Below are 10,442 nucleotides of genomic sequence, written 5' to 3'. Positions count from 1 at the left end.
TTGCTCGCCTTGCCTTGCCCGTCTGCTCTCCTTATTCTCCCACAGTCCAAGCCCACCTGTCCCAGGATGGCATTGCCCTCCTACCTCAATTATCAACAAAGAAAATGCCCAACACACATGCCTACAGGGCAGTCTGATGGAGGTGGTTCCTCAGTTAAGAATCCCTCTTTCCGGGTATGGCTTTGTGTTGGTTTCACAAAACTGAACCAGCACACCAGTATTAGCTGCCTTTGCATCAGTGTTCTGTCTCCCTGCTCTCCAACTTCCAGCGTTTTAGATCTCAGGGGTTTAACTCAAATCTCAAACATTTTTTGGTTGGTTGGATGGTTGGTTGGTTGGTTGGTTGGTTGGTTGGTAGGTATAAAGCAGGCTGGCCCACCTCTCAAGTTCTGGGATTAAAGATGTGTGCCACCATGCCCAGCGTAAACATTTTAGAATTTATGTCCTTTTAAAAAATAATTTTCATTTTCGAGATTATAATACAATTATTTCATTTATCCCTTCCCTTTCCTCCCTCTAAGCCGTTCCCTGTACCCTGCCTTGTTCCCTCTCAAATTCATCACCTTTTTCGTTAACTGCAGGTGTGTATATGTGTGTGCGCATGTGTGTTTCCTAAGTACATAAATACAACCTTCTCAGTCTGTATAATGTTACCTGTTTGTATGTCCCCAAGGCTGATCATTTAGAACTGGATGACCAATTGGTCCACCCTTCCCTGGGGAAGACCATCTCTCCTCAGCATACCTTTGTTGCCCATTGTTCTTTGGCTAGGGCTGAGGCCTCGTGAATTTTCTCTCTTCCACATAAGCATGTCTGTTGGTGGTTTCGTTGTTCAGCTCATGTCTAGGCAGTCATGTTGGTGAAACTTTTGACATGCCTAGGAGACACAATCTCACAAAAAACTCCCTGTTTCTCTGGCTCTTACAACCTTTCTGGCCCCTTTTCCACAATGATCCCTGAGCCTCAGGTTCAGCGATTGTGTTGTAGATATACTTTTAAATTTATATACCTGTGTACAAAGAGATTCTGTTATAACATTATGTGTATATGATATATTCCAATAGAAATACATAGCCAGACATAGTTTTAACATTTTTAATCACTGGGTAAAATGGACAATTAATTTTACATTTTACTTAATATGTATAAATTTTTATCTCAACATGTATTCAATTTTGAAATTTGGTATTTTATTTTTGTATCCTAAGACTTTGAAACATTGTGTTTTACACTGATTACATGTTTCAAATCAAACAAATAAATTTTTATGAAAGCATTTTACCATTCGCACAACATAAATTACCCACTACGTTGATGCAAGCATACTTTAAATTTTTTAATAACTGTATCTTATATAAATTCTATAGTTTTTAATTATAAAAATAAGTATCACTTAAAAGTCAGTTCTTTAACTGGATTTGAACTCGGTGGAAGAACATGTGCTTAGCACACTGAGGCACTGAATTCTACCCTGGCATCTCAGCACAAAAAAAAATTTTAAGATTTATTTGTGTGCACATGCGCAGATGCTGGATGAGGATCCCAAATCTAGAGCTGAAGTTACAGTGAGTTGTAAATAACCCATCATGGATACTGAGACCCGAACTTGGATCCTTGGCAAGAACCATATGCACTCTTAATCGCTGAGCCATCTCTCCAGGACCCAGAATTGGTTTTGATTAAAAGAAATTCAGTTCTTTTAATTTTCCCAGTGATTATACACACACATACACACACACACACACACACACACACACACACACACATATATATATATACATATGTTTATACTTTTGAGAATCTCAAATAATTTTAAATTCTATTCTCCAACCCTTTTCCCCCCTCACTCTGTCCAGATCCATCCGACACCTCCTCTACCCAACTTTATGTCATTTTGTTTAAATAACTCTGAGTCAAATTTGTGGTGCCCAAGTACTCATGACTATAAGACCACACACTAAAGTTGACCTACCATTTTTAGAAAACCTGACTCTCTTTCCCCCAGATGCCTTTAGATGTCAGTAGATTCTCCAGGGACTGGAGCTGCATGCTGGAATGTTGATTGGCTTGATTTTGTGCAGGCAACTACAGGTGCTGTGAGTTCATTATTACAGTGGTCCTATCATGTCCAGAAAATAGTGTTCAGGTCTGGTCCTCCTAACCTCCAGTCTTAGGCTCTCTCTTCCATGGTAGTCCCTGACCATGCAGGGTGGCTGGGATATAGATGTCTTTCAGTAACTGAGCACTTCACTGACACTCTGCACTTTGACCACTTGCGGATTTCTGCTTAACCACCCTTTATTGCACAAAGAAACTTCTCTGATGAGGTCTGAGGGCTGCAGTATTCCATGGGCATAGATATGAATTTAGAAGGCAGTTTGATATTGTGTCCATTTAGCAAAATAATAGCATTAGATGCACTCCTGAGGTCTATGAATTCTCCAACTAAGAGTTCTTGGCAAGATTTACAGAACTAAGCATTTATTTATTTATTTCCTGTGATGCAGATCTTAAATCCAAGAAGGAATTGGGCGGTTACCCCTATTACACAAGCACCACTATTGCCTCAATGGGCATATCTTTCCACATTGGTCTTTATTGTAGTTCATAGAGGTTACAATTGAGTAAAATCTTGAGGACTCTCCCCACCCCCTGCAACCTACATAGCATCTTCCAGTACTATGAAAGCTAATCAGCAGGGGTAAAGTTTCCTTGTCAGTGCTATCTTCAATTCATCATCTCCTGTGACCAAAACGTGTGGTGTTTTCAGCAATAGGGTCTTACCATCAAGTTTTTGGGGCAATCAAGAGCAATGATTGTATTGTTTTTAAAGGCTCCAGGATAACCCTGACCAAAAAGAGGTATATTAGCCAGATTTCTCTAGAGCACTGGTTCTCAACCTTCCTAATGCTGCAACTCTTTAATACAGTTCCTCATGTGTAGTGACCCCAACCACAAATTATTTTTGTTGTTACTACTTCATAACTGCATTTTTGCTGCTGTTATGAATCATTATAGAGAGAATATCTTGTGTATTGTATAGATGCAACACCTGTCAAAAGAAAACCTATGGCCTATAGGAAAAGATAGGATAGAATATGGGACATCCGATCCGGTAGGCAGAAAGGATTTTGGGATAGAGTCCGGTGTGGGAGATTCACCTGGGGAAGATGTGAGAACAGACACATGGTACCTGAGCAGAGGTACCCAGCCATGTGAGAGAATGTAGATTAGTATAAATGGGTCATTTTAAGTTATGAGCTAATCAGATAAGAGCCTAGCCATATGGCCTAGGTATTTGTAAATAAGATATAAGTCTCATGAGTCATTATTCTTGGAGCTAGGGGCCTGGAGGAAAAAACATGCCACCCTACTACAAATCATGATGTAAGTATCTGTGTTTTCTAATGGTCTTGGGTGACCCCTGTGAAAGGAGTTGCAACCTACATATTGAGAATCACTGCTCTAGAGGCACAGAACCAATAGAAAGGGTATATTAAAATTATTTATTGAGTCAGTTTGTTTTGAAACAGTAACAATAGTTGAATCATACCCTGGAGACCAAGAACTCTGTAGTTGCTTCGTCTTTGAGGTGGGTTTCTCAGCAGTCCAAACCTCACCTAAAACCTAAAGGGTTTCTGGAGAGCAACTGGTCCTCAGTTACCCATGGAAGCCTGGGAACACTGATTTTGATATCAGCAAAGGAATCATCATAGCAGCAGCAGCACAGGATAAACGCACTCAGTACTAAGAGGCAAGACCAAACCACCAACAGGCAAATAATCTACCTTCTGCTAATGCCCTTTATATGCGAGCTGCTACTACAAGCTACTGCCTACATTTTGGGGTGGGTCTTTCCACATTAATTAAAATATTCTCAGTTTCTCAGGCTCCCTATACAGCTGATTCTAATTGTCCAGGCATCCTTACTGTTAGTTATCCCTTTACCCGCCCTCTCCTCCCTGCCCTACCCTTTCATCCCTCTCGACTTAAACCTCCTTCTGCATTATTTACTCTTTATGTGCCCTATGTTCTACCACCTCCCCCCTCCCTTAAGATGTCTCCCGTATCACCATTTGTCCCTTCCTAGTTGCCTAGATTCTATGGGTGTTCAAAGTTACTAAACACACAAATCTGAAGATTCGACACTTTGATCAGCATAGGAGTGAAATCCTGTGATGTTTTATCTTTCTGTGTCTGGGTTATTTCACTCAGCATGTTTTCCAATGCCATCTATTTGCCTGCAAATTTCGTAATTTTATTTTTCTTTAAGACTGAATAAAATTATAATGTATATGGGAACCACATTTTCATTCATCAGTTGGACTGGGCACTTAGGCTGCTTCCATGACCTAGCATTTGTGATTAGAATAACCTTGAACATGTATAAGTGTGTATCTCAATCAGCCACTTTTTAAGTGCCCAATGGCAACATTAGCCTGCTGGCTAACATACTGCACAGTATGGCCCTTGAAGCATTTTTCTGTATAAAAAGAGACCAGGTACCCAGTGTTACTGCCTCATCTTCTAAAAGATATTCTAAGGTCCAAATTGCTCCTAACAATTCAAATAAGGATTTTGATGCTCATACTGTCCCATGTTACCTTTGGGATAGTTGATCAGACATATGTCCAGATAACTTTAAGTTGTCTTTGGCTATGTCTGACCTCTTAACTTTACTCCATTAAATTGCTCTATTCAGCCACAGTTTTTCTTTTCTGGGAGGTCTATTTGCATGTGTTTATATGCCTGCCCCCCCCCATAATCTCTTGTTTTCGTAAGGTTTAGACAGTCTTATGTCTTTAGTCATGAGCAGCTTATATTATACAGTCTCTCTTTAAAACAAGATATTTTTCTTATTCATGTGTTTGTGGGCATGTGGGCATGCATGTAATGTGTACAGGTAGTTGTGATCTATGCTCTGTGGGTGCTTTGAACTGAACTCAGGTCCTCTGGAAGAGCAGCAAATCCTCTCACCTGCTTAGGCATCTCTCTAGCCCCATATTCTACATCCCTTAGAATGTTACAGAAGGATCAGAAGTCTTGCCCATCCCCAGCTATGGTTCAACGTCAGCCTGGGATCGATGAGACCGTGTCCCACTCCTCTCTGTACGGCACGCACTCTGTATGGCAGAACTCCCCAGTGTCTTGTCTGTTGACCCTACGTCACTGTTCACCATTCAGTCCCTTATGGGATGTAACGTTTTGTTACGATTGGGTCTTGTTCTCTGAGGAACTTCTTACCTGAGGAATTTCTGGGTTGGTGAAGAGTCCCTTCAAAGCACTTCATTCCTATTTCTACCATGTCCCCCTGAGGGCATCACCTCTAAAACCAAGTAGTTATTATAACCCCTCAGTTTATAACTTTGTTCATTTGTGATTAAGATGAATCCCACTACTTCAGTCCTTGCACCAGTTTAAGGTTTATTTCCCAGGAGATGATTCTGTTTGCCCTCAGCCACAGCACGAGGTAAGCTTTGTGGTGCTGATGAATGTGAAGTTTTATGACTGTTTTTTTTCTCACTGAAGTCCTGCCCTCCAAGAATCCAGTCCTCCCTCACCCCCAACTCCTGGCTTATCTCTACAGCTTGCAGCCTCTCCCATCGCAGATACCCTGAAGTCCTAAGGTGTGACTAGCGTGAGGTCCCGCTCTCTCTGTGGGTTTTGTATGTCTCAAGGTTTTGTTCTTCGGCATTCAGCCACACCCGCCCCATACTCATGCCCTCTACACAAATACACATACACATATACGCTTGCATGCATATGGAAGAATCTTTAGAGCTATTCACAGTTCTGTTTAGCACACTGTCATGTTATTGGGACAGTCTGAAAACAGAAGTAATAACCCAGCACAGCCTATAAGGCCTGAGTTCTAGTCTTAGAACCATGAGTGTACCAGAAGGCAGTTCTCCTCAGAGCAGCTCTGCTTCCCGAACGCCCATCAGAATGGGCTCCCCTCATGTCTGTTTTGTTTTTTTTTTTAATGCATAAGCATATTATATCCTATAACTTCCTTTCCTGGCAAGTGTCTCGGTCGAGTCAAGCTTCTGTAACAATATGCATTAGGCTGAATAATTCATTAACAGCAGATTTATTGCTCGCCATGTTAGAAGCCAAGATGTTCATGAGCCAGCAGTTGTAGGCGAGTGTCTGAGGTGGGACCACTGTCTGCCTCAGACACAGCACCTTCTTGCTGTACCCTCACCCAGTGGAAAGGGGAAGCATGCTCCCCAGGCCTCTTCTTAAGTACCCCAATTCTAAGCATGAAGGCGCTACCCTTATAACCCCACTCTTCTTGGATGTCTTCCCTGCAATGCCGAGGCACTGACTATTAGCTTTCAGGGGAAGTCTGGAAGGACATCCAGACCCAGCAGGCACACAGTCAAGGTTTCATCCAATCATTGCCAACACCTAATCACAGGAGTCAAAATAACCAGACATTGCAGCAAGAAGAAACTCTTCAAAATCAAAGTCAAACCTAAAAGAAGAAATCAGATCAAGAAAGATGGTGATTTGTTAGCTAAAACTAAGCTAGCTAGTGGCAGTGTTCAGGTCCCCTTACTCCTTTGGCCCTACTGTCCTGTCTCCACACGTAAAATCTTCACTTTCGTCATGCGGCCTCTGCTAAGTGGCACTTAGAGCCGAGCCTGGGGACCACTATTCCACCCCATGTTGAACCCACCACATGGTGGGAGGAGAGCTGTCCTCTGCCCTCCAGACGTACCCTGTGACACACGTCTGCATGCACACACTAAGTCAATAAACAATTTATGATTATGTCTTCCTCTAGTGAGAGCCTGTTCCTAAAGCCTTTCTCAGAGTCCCTTACATTAGAGAAGGCCTCCAGCACTTCCTCTGCCCAAAGAAAAATTTCCTTGGCTATACGTCAGTCTTGAAAATATATAATGCCTCTCTCACCTTGGTTTTCGCTCTAACTGCTACCTTCCTGTAATTGTTTGAATTTTTTAAGATTTATGCCAATAAACACACGGAGACAAAAACTTGATTGCTCAGTGAGTTAACTTTATTTTCTGAACTATATACAAAGTATCTGTTTACAAGCCTGATTCTACAGCTAAACTACTAGCTCTTGAGAAATCTCTTTCTGTTTATGTCATTCTAGATAGAGGACCCTGGGCTACACAGCCAGGAGGGAGGGAACTTTTAGAGGTGGACCCAAACTGCATCTGACAAACGCAATATCTATTTGGGCTTTTATATTTTGCTAACAATTAGGTTTTCTATATATAAAAAAAAAAATCAACTATCCAGTAACAGCCTTCTTACTCATTTCATCATATAAAGACAGTGTGGCTTAGATGATTAAAATTATATATTCATAAAAATGACTGAAAGTAGACTTTAAATATTCTCAGCTGAAACAAAACAACAGAAGTTAAGAATGAGACAATGGAGGCCATTATTTTTAGTCACTCCACAATGCTTACTTATGCCCAAGTGTCTTGTACACAGTAAATGCATATGACTTTATTTGTTAATTTGAAAGTGAGCTGTTCCATAAAATATTTTGAACACACTTATACAAACCTGAACAAGTAAGCAAAACCCAACTTCCCGTGGAGCTCGAGTGGTTAGCACGATGGTTCTAAGTTCCAAGGGAGTCTCTACCTGTGCAGAATGCCTCAGCTTCCTCATTAAGGAGCAATGGCAGCTGTCTGCCACTTAGGACCCACCTCAACACTGGCTAGCTTCTCTCCCGTCTGGCTTGTGATTGGGTATTGGGTATATCGACAGCTACTCCTGGGTGGACACATGTAATGAAAGTCCAAGTATATTCCATAGCCTCAGTGCGAAACTAGTTACATAGCATTTATAATGTTATTAAGCATACAAGAAGGTATTCCTGAAGGATTGAGATGAAATCGAGGAAGCCCCACCCCCAGCCCTAGGTAAGGCCTCCAGCTTCGTGACTCCATTGATGGCTCTTCTGCCTTTACCCTGCTGGATAATCTCTCCCACAAGATTGTTCGCTCCAGAGAGTAAGGGCCACATCGGCAGCCTGGAGCCCAGCGCCTACCATGGAGCCTGCTAGGAATCTGCCCAAGAGGTACTCACTCTGTGTACATTTCAACTGTTCTTACAAATAGAATTTCCTATAAAATTATCTCATCATTTCTTATTGAAGTTGTCTGTCATTAAAAATACTTTTGGAAATTAGATTAGTTGTTTTTTTTTTTTTAACTTGTTACTTTAAATTTGGACGCAGCTGTCCGTTTGTTGTTTGTTATACTGGATTTGCAGCTTTCATTCCTGACTGAAAGAACCTAACCTGGAGACATTTGTAGTCTTAACCTTGGAGAAGTGAGGGCTAATTGCTAATTAATGACTGAACTGAATAAGTATGGTAATAATGAAGATTCAGTTATTAGACTATCCATCTAAGAACTGGGATAGCCAGCCCAGGCTTTCTCCTTATGCCTCACTGTCCTTTCTTTATATTAATTCCCAAGAACCAGTCATTTCTGAGTCAGTCTGTAAACTACAATCTAGTACGCACAATTTCTAGCTGTGCAGAGGATGTTTTTATTTTGTGAGAAAGTAAGATGATGTAAAGCCCTTTCATTCTGCCAAGAATATGTCTGTCTGTGTGTGAGAGAGAGAGAGTGTGTGTGTGTGTGTGTGTGTGTGTGTGTGTGAGCGAGAGAGAGAGAGAGAGAGAGAGAGAGAGAGTGTGTCTGTGCATGGAGCAGATCTCTTCTACTGGTTCACAGTGATGGGGTATTGTCTTGTGAACACTAGGGCTTCTGAATCATCTATCTGAACTTAAATTTGGCTGAATATAATCCATTAATAAACAAGCTACTAAAAAACTTTAGGTGAGGTGAATATGTAGCTACTGGCTTTTTAAAAAGCATTTCTTTAAGATTTATTTGTATCTTTTTATTTATGTGTATGTGTGTGGTATGTGTGAGAATGCAGGGGCGGGCATGTGCTTTTAACATCCCTCCAGCTCCAACAATTTCTTTTTTTTTTTTTAATACATTAATAGTGTAGAATTTTCCCATATCCCTCTACACACAAAGTATGGCATTAGGCCTGCTCGATTTAATTTTTCCTAAGGACAGATTTTAAAATAACCTCTAAATTGAGACAGTTTTAAGAATTTCCTGGATCTTTGGATGGTGGCTTCAAAAAGTTCAGGTGCCTCTCGGAGTAAGTGGATGAGCTACTGAACATAATTAAGTGACAGGATTCAGCTAGTGTAAAATAATATCTGCCTATCTTAACTGCCTATCTTAAAAGCAATGTGGGGAGGAGAGGGTTTATCCCAGCTTACTGCTCTCTGCTCACACTTCATTTTTGGGGAAAGCCCAGGCAGGAACTGAGGCCACGGCCATGCAGGAGTTCTACTTTATTAGCTTGCTCCTCATGGCTTGCTCAGCCTGATTTCATCCAGAACCCAGGACCACCAGCCCAGGGATGTCATCATGTACCATGTTGGCCCTCCCCCAGCCATCATGAATGAAAAAAAATGCACTGCAGACTCGTCCATGGGCTGATGGGGTGGGCAACTTTCTCAGCTGGGGTTCCCTCTTCCACAGTGACCCCTGTTGCATCAGCCAGCGCCCTGCCTAACAAGCCAGCTCAAGCTTATCACCAGAGGACAGCTACACTAGCTGAGCGCAGAGCTGCCCTTGTTTAAACCGGCAAGCCAGGGCCAGCCTGCTTCCATGGGTTTAGTTCAGCTTTGCAAAATCCAAGCATTTAACTCTCAGGAAAAGTCACATCTGGGGCCCACGTTTACAGAAAGATCTCAGATCCAAGGTAGAAATGCCTATGTGAGCAACAGACTTGGATACATGCAAACTCATGACACTGCTTTTCTTCTGTCCCACACAAACATTACTGAAGTGCCAGTCAGTTCTTCCGTAGGCTTGTCCCCTTTCCCTGGCTCAGTTCATCTGAACCTGTCAAGTAGTTGGCGACTGTTTATACAATCGCCTATTTCAACCACGTCTAGCAAACAAGAAGAGGAGGATTTTCTTTGAGCCTCACCCAGTTTTGCTGACAGACAATTTCTGAGTCTCTTACACCCCTCTTATTTCCTCCACCTCAGAAAGTGCAGGCTTTCTGAAGTAACTTGATAGTTATTTCATTCGTATTTTCATGTATGCACCACTGCACTGGTGAGCGTTGATTAAGGGAATGTGTGCCATAGACACTCGTATCTCAGTTCATTTATTTGTAGACCAAAAACGAGTTTTCAGCACTGGAGAGCCAAGCTGTAGTTTCAGTCAACATCCTTCCTACATCTGGGAGGATGGGACAAGCAGGAGCAAGAGCAGCACCCAGGCCCCGCACAAGCCTTTCTGGCTGCCTAACTTCCGCTGACAGAGAAGGTATCGGATCCCCATATTTCCTCACCAAGCCTGCACTTGCCAGGCTTATTTAAATTAAGTCCAAGGTAAGCAAAGCCTGGA

Source organism: Meriones unguiculatus, chromosome 20 (assembly GCF_030254825.1).
Source record: "Meriones unguiculatus strain TT.TT164.6M chromosome 20, Bangor_MerUng_6.1, whole genome shotgun sequence".
Lineage (NCBI taxonomy): Eukaryota > Metazoa > Chordata > Mammalia > Rodentia > Muridae > Meriones > Meriones unguiculatus.
The sequence above is the reverse complement of the archived record's forward strand: the minus strand, read 5'-3'. Positions refer to the sequence as shown.